Raw genomic sequence first — 14429 nt, forward strand, 5'->3', positions numbered from 1 at the left:
AATTCAAAACTAACTGGAAATGAAGATATGGCCCATGCACCGAGCCCCTCCAAACCACTTCGCATCACCCGAGAGAGACTTTAACTCCAATGAAATGATCGCCTCGTCGGCACCAGTTATGACAGTTTAAAATGAAACTTCGTTAAATACCGTAGGTTGAGGAAAACCTAAAAACCCGCGGCGACTGAGCAGCTACTGCCCCGCAATTCATCTTTCAAGTGATACGTCTAACATGCGAGATAGGCTGACGCTTGTGACGGCAGCCGATTATTAAAATAGATTCGTGGCGTTGCAGCTCGAGGTAATTAGGGGTTTAATTCAAGAATCAGTTTATTTTGTTGCCTAGGCCTGTTACAAACGTTACAGGGAAATAGCATGCAGTAAATCAGAATTAGTCTGAGGTGCGCACAGCGGGCGGCTTTACGGGCTGCGGCGATGCTGCTCAATTTTTTGAGTGCCTCTGGAAGGAGCCTGATTCCATCCGAAGCGGAAATGGTTATTGGCAAACCGTGTTCGTCGTTTTTACGCGACACTATGGTGAATTCAAGTTGTCCAATTCTACTCCGTTTAATTGTCCGAAGCAAGGACACGGAGTACCGCTACGTCGTTACGCGCATGAACTGTTACTTGCTGATGGTTTCTGGAAGGATTGATAAAACATTCCAAACGTGTTTTTGTACGGTGGAAGGGTGTTAGTTATAGGCGTTTAAAATTGAAATTTGCTTAAGCGTGTAAATCCATCTATAGTGCGCGACCCGTCGTTTAATCTCCCTTAAGTAAAAATTAAATATTTTCAAAGGTTTATTTTGTGTCAAACTCGTGTTAGTCAAGTGTTTCTTGAGGTGCTGTGCAACAGTCAAATCTTTGTGCACGGTTCACGGGGGCTGAAATTAAAGGAATCGATATAAATGTTCAAGTTTCATAGGTGAAGGTTGAAATCAAAGGACGATAAAAAATACCGAAAACGTGACATTGTCAGGTCGTTTTTAAATTTTAAAAACTCGAGGACCCTTACGCTATGCCAGGAATGCGAAATGGCGTTCTCGTTCACCGTTCTCATTGCTTAATCGTTCGCTTTCCGCGCTCTTGAGTCACACACGGCGGCCGCCAGCGGTGAAACCTGTTTGCTCTGATCTCGCGCCATCTTTTGGGGCAGCGCCTTACATCCCTGGGCCTTCAGTGCGTATCGAAAGGTGGCGCGACGGGATTTTTGGCTCACCCCGATTTTTCGGCCACGGTCAACGCCGCCGACGATGCCGGATTTTCGACGATACGGGGTCTTAAATGGGCCGTAAAGATAGATTTCAGTTTTACGTATTAAGAAAGTGTGTTTGTCCTGATATATTGATATCACTGAAATCGCGAACATGAAACAATCGAGATATTAAGGAAAAAACAAATGAACCGTTCCGACTCTCCATCCACTTCCCGGCAATTTCTGTTTGACTTCAAAGAACCTCCTTCGTGCGATTCGGCCGCCGACCAGAGCCACAGCCGAAACACAAGACTGGGCGATCGTTGTGGGGTCTTCAGATCCATTTGATCGCATCACTTGAATGCTAGGGTGCAGTTAGTACACCAATGGCTGCTTTTAACTGGTCATTATTGCGTCAGTGCTGCCCATATTACGGCACTGTCGCGCGTAATCTAGAAGTTTGTGACCATGGCTGTCGTTTTTTTTCTTTCGGATGAAAACGTCTTTCGTGGCTACAATGGGGCAGGGTGAAATAGCAAGGTCAGTTCACAGCGAAGTTGTATTTCGTCTTCATAGCCTCTTTAACGTAATGCGTGAAAAGAATCTTCTATCGTTATGTCTAGGTGACATCAAAACATAACGATAATTTGGAATGTATATTTCTGACGTCCACGCCTTGTTTTGTTAGCTCTTTTTTATTTGGTTTCGAACGCGTTGACTCTTGCCCGCCATCCCCTACGTTCATTGCAGACTTATTGGCACATTTTGGGCCTTCCTTTGTTTCGTGTTGCATGGGTAGCCTTACTGCGCAAAGCCATATATAAAGCTGAGGCGCCGTACGCGTGTATAATATGATACAAACATAGCCGAATCTACCTCTGCTAAACATTCACAGAAGAATGTCGAAGAAACACGGCTGGAAGCTGAAATACGCTGAACTTTGATCTCAGCATCACGAGAATACAGTTCGAGTGAGGCCAGCAGTCTTTTCTCGCCGTTTTTGCCTCTTTCCGACCATATACGCGACCTCCACGTCTTGCCCAGCTTTGCAGGTAGACGGCCCAGTGTTCAAGAAGAGCAACAATGTCCGGCCGTCAGGGAAAGTCGCAGCCGATGTCGCAACGTGAACGGAAACGGGAAACTCCCACCAAGGATAGGAAAACATCCGGCGTTGGCAAACGTCGTAGCAAGTCACCAAGACTTCCGTTGGTAGACACCACCGCGGCATCGAATCAACTACCAGGACCATCGCACAGGGGATATGAAGAAGCTGCAGGAGGAACAGGTTAGTGCGTGACTCGTACGTGAGTTGGTTTGCTGTTCACAGGAATTTTTCTGTGCGTGCAGCTTGAAAACTTTTATTGTAACGTGACGTGGACACAGTCCTATTTCAATTCAATTCAATTCGATTTATTGTTCTATGTGGCGCTACAAAACATGCCCAAAAACTGTTTGGACCCATAGCCAGCGGCTAGTAAGGGGTCCAATAAAAAAATGCAAGAATTGCAGACACGCATGTCAGTACACATCGTCAATAGTGAATTTAAAAAAAACGGTAAAGACACTCTAAACACTTGTTAAAGCACATGTTTCTTGAATGAATACAATTCTAAAAGCCAGTGAAATAAGCAAGAACACGTTGAATTTTTTCCAGCTATAACAACGGCAATTGCATTTGTCACGCAGGTTACAATTAATACATCATAATAAACCACCAGAACCACTTAAAATGCAGGATGTCATCACATTGTATAAGAAGAATCACGTCATTCGATAATGGGGTATAAGTGTGAGAAAACGTACAGATAATAGCTGCAAGCATGAACTCAAAGTGCGTCATTCATTTTAAGGTAGTGCGTTTTTATTGCAACAGAAAAATTGTTAGCAACTTTTACGTCATGCGGCAGGTTGTTCCAGATCTTTACACCAGTAAATTCCAGCATACGCGCACCGTACACATTTCTTTTTATGGCTAAGTTAAAGTTTCCAAAGCGCTGCTGAGCACGAGGTCGCGGGTTCGATTCCCGGCCGCGGCGGCCGCTTTTCTGATGAAGGCGAAAAGCAAAAACGCCCGTGTGTACGAGATTTCGACGCACGTTAAAGATACCCAGGTGGTCAAAATTAATCCGGAGCCCTCCACTACGGCGCGCCTCATCGCCTGCGTTGCGTCGGCGCGTTAAACCCCACAATCAATCAAATCAAAGTTTCCAAAGGTATGGCCCCGTGTTGCGCGTGTAAGAGTATTAAGTGTAGACACGTCAAACGGAAGGTTGTCTCATTATGTTGTGGATGCATTCAGCAGTTTTTTTCTCGCGAAGTAGATCAAATGGTAAGACGCGTAGTTCAGTAAACAGCGACTTGCTGGGTCGAGAGTAGCCAGAACGCGTAATTATTCTAAGAGCTCGTTTTTGCGCTCGCCTCAGGCGCTCTAGGTAAGTATTGTATGTCCAGCCCCACGACTCGAAGCAATACGTAAGATGAGTGTGCACTAACGGGAAGTATAGGAGTCGCAGAACATCGGTGTCGAAGTATTCACGCAACTGGATCAGAGCAGAGCAGCCAGACGCAATCTTCGCGCAAACCGCGTCGACGTGATGTTCCCAGTGTATATGTTTATCTAAGGTGACACCGAGGTACGTAAAACAGTTGGTTGATTCAAGCTGTGCTTGGCAAATAGCTAATCTGATATCAGCCAAACCGAGCTAGAGATCGGTTTCGCGACTGGAAAAGTACATACTTAGTTTTCTTTGTGTTGACTGTCAATTTGTTCCTCAGATACCAGTCTGAGATTGCTTTCAGCTCAGCGTTTGCGATGCTTTCGAGTTCGGTAGTATGTTTGGCAGTAATTATAATGGCGGTGTCATGAGCGTACATGATAGAGTTGGCTGAGGTTAATATCTGAGGCAAGTCATTCACGTAAAGGGAAAAAAATAGCGGACCAAGAGTAGAGCCCTGCGGTACTCCTGTCCGCAGGTACTGCATAGACGACGTCACATTTTTCATTGAGACAACTTGTTGACGGTTTGTAAGATAGCTAGCAAAAAAATTCAAGCACCCTATCACGAAACCCATATATTTTTAATTTGTTTAGCAAGATGTCGTGGTTCACCGTGTCGGTCGAACGCCTTCTTTATATCTAAAAAGATAACAGCAGCTAGTTTGTTGGTGTCTAGGGCACTATTGATAGACTGGGTGAGCGTAATGACGGCTGAGCTAATGGAATGCTTCGGACGAAATCCATGTTGCTGCGGGCAAATAATATTATATTTATTTAGGAAATTGTGAATGCGTTTAGAGATAATTTTTTCAAATGTGTTATTAATAACGCTTAGAACAGAAATAGGTCTGTAGCTGGATGGGTCAGAAGTATCACCATCCTCAACTACCGGTGTAACTCTGGCTATCTTTAAGGAAGACGGGTATGTGTATTCAAGCAAGGAATGGTTGTACAAACGGCACAAAATTGGTCCTATGATATCACCATTTTCCTTAATTAGTTTTGCAGAAATGCTGTCCAAGCCTACTGCTTTCTTTGTTGACAACTGCGCAATAACCGGCAATACTTCGTTGGCTTCAATTTCGTGAAGGGCGAAAGAGTTAACAACTGGCGGTAGAGGAACACTGTCCAAACTTGCGACTGGAAGCTTCGAAGCTAGTTCAGGACCGACATTGGTGAAAAAAGTATTGAATTTGTTAACGGTGTCTTTAGTAACAATAGGCGGAAGGGTGGAACATTTTTTTTAATTTCTCGTTACCTCGTTGACTACTTCCCACATTTTTTTCGGATTCCCTGAGGCATCTTCAATGCGGCGAGTAAAATATTCTTTTTTTCTGGCCCTCATTAAAGACACTGATTTGTTACGCGCGCATTTGAACTGGTACAGGTAATATTCGTTTCCCTTATGATGTAGCCACTTATGATACCAATAGTCCTTTTTCCTTAATATGCTTAGAATTTCTTCGGTCATCCACGGACAAATTGGTTTATAGCGTTGCGACGATGCTGAATTTCGGCTACTACAGTCTATAAGCTCATTTAGGGTAGTAATGAGGTTCGACAACTCTGTATTTACGTCTTCATGATAGATATCATCCGGTCTGATTAACAACAGCTTGTTACGGAATAATTCATAATTTACATTGGTTCTGCGTGTCGGCATGAGCGTTTTCACCATAGGAAGTGTGTTAACCTGTACGAAGATTGGCAAGTGGTCGGAAATTGGTGTTTGGTAGACCCGTCCGTTTATACCTGTATCAATGTTTGTCAGCCGGCGTTGGCAAACGGCGTAGCAAGTCACCAAGACTTCCGTTGGTAGACACCACCGCGGCATCGAATCAACTACCAGGACCATCGAACAGGGGATATGAAGAAGCTGCAGGAGGAACAGGTTAGTGCGTGACACGTACGTGAGTTGGTTTGCTGTTCACAGGAATTTTTCTGTGCGTGCAGCTTGAAAACTTTTCTTATAACGTGACGTGGACACAGTCCTAGGTTGGACAAAAGCGCATGTGTCCGTATACGTGCGGGTCTCCTGTTCACATGGACATCATTGCATTTGGATGTTTCTAAACCATAGATTCGCGATCTGGCGCACGGTAGATATCGCATATGTGGCGGGCTACACATTAAAGGTCGAAATGCTGCAAAAGTATCATTGCACACTCTCGTCTGTGTTATTATCCTTTCATGATACCCACATCCGCTCTCCTATATCATCCACCTTTCCTGCTTCCCCTCCATCCTCCCACATTCTTAGAGCCCCGTTCCTCCTTCCCAATCCCAGCCAACCTCTTTTTTTCCCCGTATCTCGCTCCCGCATATCTTTTCAGCAGAGCTCATTATCTTTCCTCGAGCTCATACATTCCTCTTCCCCTCGTATTTTCTGTTTAGTCCTTGCACCCGTTCTACTCTTCACTACCTCTTTTCATTTTTAACTCCTCCTTATCCTCACTTCGTAATTTTATGGTTTCTCTCCCCACCTTCCCTTTCTCCACTGTTTCTCTACTCACCGCTTACTTGTCCGCGCATTTCACTGGTGAGTAGGATTACCAGTAGCACGAGGTCCTCGTCGTCTTCGCGAAAAGTGGTGGAAGCATTCTGTCTTCCATCGACTCTTCCTCATAGACTCGAGGCAGCGGTGGCGGGATCTGCAAGTCCCCTAGGGAAGGATTGTCACACTCGTAGCCACGTGTCCAAATATCTATAATGGCTTCGAGAGAATGCGGCGGCCACGGTGACCTCTCACATGCAGGGTGTCTTTCTTTCGCATTAGCGCTGGACACTCTGCGAGCCGGGCAGTGGCTTGCCTCGGCTGTTACTGCGAGGCACGTGCTCACGGGCGCTGGGAATTTTGTCGTCCCACGGGGCTTTTTCAGGTGCTTTTTTTTGCTAAAGAAAAAGGAAGCTCGGCCGTCGCTGCTGGGCACGCGGCCACGGGCTTTCGGCATTTTCTTGTGATTTTTTTTGCAACACCCAACTTACGGCTTGTACAACAGCTCCGCTGATGAAAAAGCAAAAAGCGAGGGAAGTGGTGAAAGCATATAAAATTCGAATTATGTCTGACTCGTGTAGCGCTCCGTCTTTTTCACTTTTAAATGCAGAAATTGCATATCTTGATGAGTGCGGTACATGAGCACGTGCGACTGCGCAGTTGCTTTTAATGGGTTCACGTGTCACGTTTTTATCTTTATTTTATGCCTTCAATGGCTTTATAATTGTCTTTCTTCAAAAATTGCGCCCACCTCCCCGCGAGGGGAACCCTGTGTAGATGCGACGCATCGTGGGGTTCACTTGGTGTTTCCGTTGGATTGATTCTGAAATCGCGTGAAACGTGTCGGGAACGCGTATGATTATGTTTTATTGCCCAATCTTGGTCAATCTCTCTAAATGGTATGCTTGGGGCTTCGCTGTCGCTACGACCTTTACTCCACCATTGTTGCTGTAAGTGGGAGCTTCTTTTCTTTTATTGCAGGTGTTAATCATTGCCCCATCATGCGTTGTATCAGTAGCTTCTTGACGTAGTTTGAACGAGTCAAGGATATAAGGCGCATTCGTAGCATTTGATTCTGCCTCGGTTTTGTGGCGCAGTGGGAAGAGCAGCATGTGCCTCGCGTTCCGCCCATAGGGTCGTGGAATCGAAACCGGGCGCCGCTAACTATTATATTTTTATAGTGTAGGGGGAAGGGTGTGGACGGAAAACGCCGTATGGAGGGACAAGGCGAGTGAATGAGATGCAGTCGCATCTAAAAAAAATTTCAGTTTTGGCCGAGCGCTTTTTCAGTGTTTTCCTCCCCTTTGTCCTGTCGTTTGTTCGCTGCGAAGATGAATATTAAGGGGTGCGCATACGCATGCTCCCTGTGTACTTACACTCGGCTTCAGCCGGCTTCACTGTTATAATAACCTATCGCCAGCAGTGCCCCCTTTACAGGCAGTGCAGTTTTTTCGTTGTCATTTCTTTGATAACGCCGCCGGACCAATCTCAAGCGCAAATAGCTCCGCAGTTAAAACAATATTACACAGGAGTTGGACATAGGGAAAGACTGTGTGGCTGGGCTTATCTCCTTTGTAGCGCAGCGCGAGCGTAGCGAGCTGGTACATTAATCACAACTCAAGCGACAACGGCGGGTAGAGGCGACTGGCGTATGCTTGCGCGGGCGGAGAAGCGTCAACGTGGCAATGGCAAACAGCGGCCGCAAGGTACTTTCACATGGGTGGGCCACACGTCGCTCGTACTTCCGGGAGGCATGCAGCTTACTAACACCGACACCGCGTACAGTATTTGAAACGAAACAAAATACCGTAAAATTTTCCCGCGAGGGGAACCATGGGGTAGATGCGACGCGTCGGGGGTTGCCGTTGCGTTATTCAAATCATCGGACGATGTCATCGGAGCGCCGGCGGCGGAACGACTGAGCGCAGCGGTGCACTTACCGCGTTTATATGCAGCGGAATGAGAGAGAGCAGCGCATAGCAGCGCATGCGCATGTCTTAACCGAGCGCGAGCGCGAGCGCAAGCTGCACGCTAACGCACAGCTGGCACGGCGACGGGAGCGAGCTGACCGCGCTGACGCACAGATGGCGCTGCGGTGAGAGCGGCGAGTAATCATGCGGACGAGAATTTAGAACAGCGAGGGGAGAAAAAAGGGGGGTGGGGGCGTTGAGTTTAAAACAGCAAAGAGGGAGAGATGGGAGGGAGGAAGCAATCTATAGGTTAGCTGGGAGTAGGGCAAGTAAACGTAATAAAACAGGCAAGTCGGTTGCTGACAACCGACGCCCCGATTCAAAGGGAAAGCCACTAATCATCATCATCATCGGAGCGCACAGCTGCCGCGCCGAGAATGCGGACTACGCCGCGACAACGACGCGGGACAAGGCGAGTTAAAGAGATGCGTCGCATCTAAAACTAAAGACATTAATATATAATTAATGGTACCCTCACGGGTAAACACCGGCCGCGCGTAACAGATTCGCTGGTTAACCATGTGTACGGAGCGCATGGGTGCAGTTTCAGTCACCTACACGTTTTCTAGTTATCTTCGTGTCCCCTGCAGTTAAGCTCTACACCTTTTCCCAGGTGCCCACCACCTGCCGTTTCTCTTTTCCTTTCTGACATGTTTTTTTTTTTCCATCTTGCGGTCTTAGCCTTTTTTTGCCCTCCTTGCTAATAACTTATTTGTTGCTATTTTTTCAGCCGCAGATGCCCCCAAACGGCTGGTCGCGTACGTACGCGTCCTTAAACGCGTAGGTACGCTCCCTCAGGGCATCTTGCGAGGCCAGGGAACGCTATCTATACACGGCCGAGAAGCTGCGGATCATCCAAAACTACTTCACCCGGCCCTTACCAACGATGTTCCACTCGTTCGAGCGGATAGTCCGAACAACGGGACCCAAGCTTTTGAACCACAGATGGGAACCCAAGATAATTATTCGCAGAACGGGAGACCTGTCTGCGCTAATTGCATCGGGTCCCCCACCAAGGATATCGAGCTTCCTGAGTTATTCACCTTCGGGGAGTTTACAAATGACACCTTGCTGCACTGATCGACAGTCGTGTTGCCAAGAGCGCAATATAGGTTTTCGCGCTTAGCGTGCCATTGTTAGAATGGCACTGCTTGAAATGTTTGTGTAAGATAACTCTCATTTCGCAAACTGGAATTTCGGAATAAAAGTACTCGTGCACAAGCTGACCACAAGAGTTCTTTAAGAACACTATTAGTGGTGTCGCTCAATTGCAGTTGCGTCACTCCCATGCCAACTAGCATGACTTAGCAACGTACCGCCCTGGTGAGCGTGTGGTCGGTGCAGACGCAGTGCTATGCGGCTTTCTTGGATAACCGAGCTCCTGTCCTCTCACTTGCGCTTGGATCATACTTCTGTTCCATTAAGCACTAGAACTGGCGAACAGCAATGTAATATACAGAAATTGTGTGAATATTCTGCTTTACCTATGACACAATTTTACACGACGCAAACAGCAATGTAATATAGAAAAATTGTGGTAATAATCACCTTGACCCGCGACACAATTTTTGTTTAATCAGTACCAACAAGTACAAAATTATTAGCGACTACCACTAATTGCTGTGTGGAATAATTTTTGCGCACCAACTCCTTTAGCATAGCGATAATTTTATTCACATAAGAGTGGGACAGCACAGCTTTGAAATAGGGTACGGCGGCGGACGTTAGCATCTCCTACAGCCGGTGTGGTTGGAATCGGATGTTTTTTACCTTAGGGTTTAAAACTAGATAGATGGCTTTTATTATTCACTGCTGTAAACAAAACACAAACACTCATTCTACACTCTTTGAGTACCCTTTTACCACACAAAATTGGGGTAAAAGTACAAATTTGGTTTTGGGACCTAAGAAAATGAGTGCAGTGATGTCCCACCTTCCTTACCACACCTTTACCACAATATATAAGAGTGTAAGACTGTAAAAAAGTTTAGTGTGAAGAAGAAAAGAGAGGAACGCTGTGTTGAGGGTACAGCAAGACCAGATAGACAGCGTTCAGGGCACAGGAACGATAACCGATGATCAATAGAAAGTTGCTCCGCAGTAGTTAAAGAAATGTGGTTGATCCCTCATTAATAGGAATCTGTACAACGCGTAAATGAGATGTGCCTTCACAGGGCCAGTTAAGTGTTCACTATGCATCAATATGAACCTGTACATCACTATTTATATTTCTCCAGTATGACACCGTCAGACCTAACATTACACATTGGATTGCACGCGCTGGGGGTCTGCGTAAACCGCAATGAAACCACACGCGCTTGCAAACCATGCGAACGAAACCGAACGGGTTGCAGCGACTCGTTTGGTGAATGCAAGGTCCGCTGCAGCAAAAGAGCATGATTTGCGGAGCTGTCTTGTGGCTGTGTTTGGCGAGCGGCAACCTGCTGGCGCGTCGCTTTCTAAAATGTGCGACGACTCCGTCCCTACTCCGTCGAGTGTGGGGCAGACGGTTGCGTTGCGACGAGCTCAGCTGGCGCCAACTGTCGGTTCTCATTAGCATCGTGATGCTCTACTTCGCTTCACCTCTCTTAGACGGCAGCACAATCGAAATAGAGGAGATTATAGAAAAGATATATGGCACATTCATACGGCAGTCTGCGCTTCAGCTCTTAGCGGAATCGATAAAGCGCCTGGCACCTCCCGTTGCGGCGACGGAGCACCCGGCTGGAATACTGGCGCAGCCGCGTTGTTCTCGCGATGGCATTTCCGTGACGGATATGACGTCTGTAAGGTCCACTTATGAGGTCAGTGGCCAGGAATGCAGGCTGCGCGTGAGAACCCGCCACTCTGTCTGGTGGCTCAACACTGTGGACTCTACGCAGCAGCCGTCGCCAATTCGTCACGGCACGTATAGGCACCGGATAGTCCGGCCAACGGAATTCCGCTGGGATGACCCCCCATTCAGAACGCAGTCGGTGTCGAAGGAGTTGTAAGACCCACTGATGAGGTCAGTGGCCAATGCCCGGGCGGCGCGTGAGAACTCGCCACTCTGTCTGGCGACGTAGCACTGCCAACACTGCAGAGAAGTCGACGCCAATTCGTCACGGCGCGCACGGGAGATGGATTATCTGGCCGACCGAATTCCGTGGGGATAATCCCCCATTGAAAATGAATGCGGCGCCGCTGGGTTCCGAGAATCGTCGGCGTGGTGCGCCGGGGAGGAGTAATTGCCGACGTCGGAGCATGCGCCGCGCAAGCCTCCATTGTTAACGCGCTCTGGTCGGCATAGTGCACTGTCGCCGCCTTCCGCCCCCACCCCGCGGGGTCGCGCTTACTTGCTCGTCCGCGAGCGGGCCGTTGACCCAAAGATGGTGGCGCCTCATTGAATATTCCGTAGCGCGCTCAGTGACAGCTGTCTACGTGAATTTGGACACTCCCTTACGCATGTACGAATGCTACAGCAGCGTTCCCGAAAGAGCGTGAGCTCGAGGTGTTATAAGGCCGAACTTGGCAGTTACAAATTGTTCTTGTCTGAGCGCTGAGCTGGGGAGTTCCCGGCGGGACAAGGAGTCTCGACCGTTAAAGCTAGGTTGGGATTTGTGACCCCCCTAGGCTAGAGGTTAAGGTCGCGTAGGAAGTTTAGGCTACAGCGGCGTACCGGGCAACTAGACGGATCTTGCGGCGAGACAAAGTCTCGGCCGTCATTTCTCGAGCGGTTTGTGTACGCTCCGAGGATAGGAGAGTTAGACGAAGTTGAGAAGCTCGAGTGATTTGTACGCACTTGGAGGTAGCGTCTAGCTGAAGGTGGAAGTTTTCTTTTGACTCCTCATGTATCCAGTTTTCCTACTGTAAATAGCTGTATATAAACTCTTCGTTTCACTTAATCAACCCCAACGCCTCGAGGTCGTCAATTCGACCGCCGTCTCCAAGAACGTCAACGCCATCGCCCTGCCAGCCTCCTGCCAAATCAACCGGAGCCTGGGCGATTGGGTTCCTGATCGACGCCGGACTTCAGGGAAACGAACCACAACCATCTTTACTACGTCAGTCAGATCTTGGGGGATCCTGGGAACACAGTTTCGTGTTAAAACGCATACTGAATCGAAGATTCATATTTACAACTGAAGACTCAATGGTAATGTAATAGAGACACATGACCCACACGAAAGAAAAAATTCAGGAAAGTCACTCGATGATACCCAAAATAATTGAGACATTCCACTCTGTGAAGGTGGATGACCAAAGTAATATTTTAACATAAGCCATATAGCTGACACAGGATTTCGGCTAAAGGTATAAACAAAATTTATTTCTCGCTAGCGTGAACGGTGGTCTTCCCTAAATAATTTTTTCGTTTCGGACAAGGTACATCTATGCAATTGAAGATATACATTTTTAAGTGATGGAACACGGTAGTTAAGCCAAGTTTGTCTTGCGACAGCTCGGTTCTGGCGAACCGGCTGCCAGGGAGCCGCTTTTGTAGCAGCAATCATCCTGTCTGGAAGTGTACCACAAGCCAAACACACTTGCTGGTCGAGGCCGCTGGAACGAACTTGCACAGTGCGGACTCGGCCCGAAACCTGTGGAGCAATATATCGGTTTTGGCGCCGGCAGCGCGCCGGGAACGACATTTTCTGATGACAGGCGCTCTTTACTCTTTTGCCCTATCCCCTTCACTGCACCCCCTACCCTCCGTTGGAAAGAACGACCGATTGGACGCATTCACTCTACTCAGTTGCGCGATGTACCGGCCAGACCTTGGCTGACCTTGAAGGTCAGGGGAAACTGCCCAGCGTTTGCTGGGTTTGTCCCTGGAGAAATGAGCGTCACTTAAAGCACGTACTCAAACTACACGTTCAAATGCACTGTTCCAGTCAATTTTCAGAGAATTGTCTACTACTGCGAAGCATTCTTATGCGGCTCATCTAAGTGAGTTTTTACAGCCATATTTTTTTATAGATTCAGTCCGATCAATTATCTCTATTCACGCTAATAATTAAGATTACAGATGTTACTTCCGCCAAATCTGCATTTTTGTTCAAATAAGGACGTTAGTCGGTCACTATATTCGCTATTTTATTTTTTATTTTTTTGTTTTTGAAACTTTGCGCGGTCTGCCAATTATCTCTATTTACGGTATTATAACAAATAGCGGTGGGACTTCAGCTATATCTGCAATTTTGTTGAACAGCAGGGCGTTATATGGTTCGCCAGCTTCGCTATTTTTTTATTTTCATACTTCTTTTTTTTTCTAAATTTTACTTGACCAATTACCTAAATTTGCGCTATTATAACGATCAAATGTGCAACGAAGCGAAATCTGCATTTTTGTGGAAATGCAGGGGGTTAAAGAGTGCTGGCTTACACAGTACTGGGGGGGTTACACCGAATGCTACGCCGCAAGGAAAAAAGATCTTAGGTCCCGCTTTCTGCGTCAGAGACAATCGAAAAGCAATACCATGTTTAGCTATCCTCTTTCCGGGTGGTGGCTCTAGCTCGGCTCCTTTCCATCTCCCAATCTGCAACCGTGCTTACCTGACCCATTCAGTAGCGCATCGTATTCACGTAGAGGTGACCAATGCGCTAAAATAGCCCAGCCCAGAACGATGGCCAAGGGGGGTCGGTTGGGACGGCGGCCCATCGTGTTATCAATTCGTCACGGTAAGTGCACTGTAAGGCACGCACGAACCGCACAAGGGTTTTGCTGCCGCCGGGAGCGACAGTTGATGCGCTACATTTAAACGCTGGCACATCTTATACGCGAGGAAATGCGATGCAATATTGTGGCATTTATGTCGGTGAGTTGCACTATCCACTAAGCATCCCCCATCGCAACGCTGAACTGCGTCCCTAAGCCACTTGAGTTTTACTGTCGCTATAGCTTTCATTTAGTGCAAAGCCTTACTAACCTATAGGCACGTTGCACCGCACTGAGGCCGCTGTGAGCGCAGCACTTTTCCTACTAAGGTTGTCTGCAGCGGACGCTAGAGCATCGATAAAGGAGCGGCGATTTCTCGAGCAGTTTTCACCTACTGCCTGCAGCATGCCGTGCCAGCAATCTATGGGGCTGACACTGAGACACGGTGTAAAGAAAGACGGCCGTGATAAATGCACTGGTTCCTCCCCGCCATTTGTATTATCTGCAATCTGACTGGTCGGCTACAGTAGTAGCAACTGACGTATTTTCACCTGCGCCACTTAAACTGTCCCTTCTTCTCGGCCTTGTTACTATGACGTTACCTTTGATGCCTTCTTTGTGTGGCCGCCCGTGCG

At 47.5% G+C, this 14429-nt stretch overlaps 1 long non-coding RNA gene across 1 annotated transcript; it reads left to right on the plus strand.

Moving 5' to 3' along the window:
* The first annotated feature begins 2018 nt into the window (after window positions 1–2018).
* Window positions 2019–9366, plus strand: LOC144144759 (uncharacterized). Its single transcript, XR_013317331.1, has 3 exons — window positions 2019–2480; window positions 5464–5583; window positions 8887–9366. It is a non-coding gene; the product is annotated as an uncharacterized LOC144144759 (long non-coding RNA).
* The last annotated feature ends 5063 nt before the right edge of the window (window positions 9367–14429 follow it).

The sequence above is a fragment of the Haemaphysalis longicornis genome, unplaced genomic scaffold, assembly GCF_048455015.1.
Source record: "Haemaphysalis longicornis isolate Haplotype H1 unplaced genomic scaffold, Haemaphysalis longicornis Haplotype H1 scaffold_7, whole genome shotgun sequence".
Classification (NCBI taxonomy): Eukaryota; Metazoa; Arthropoda; class Arachnida; order Ixodida; family Ixodidae; genus Haemaphysalis; species Haemaphysalis longicornis.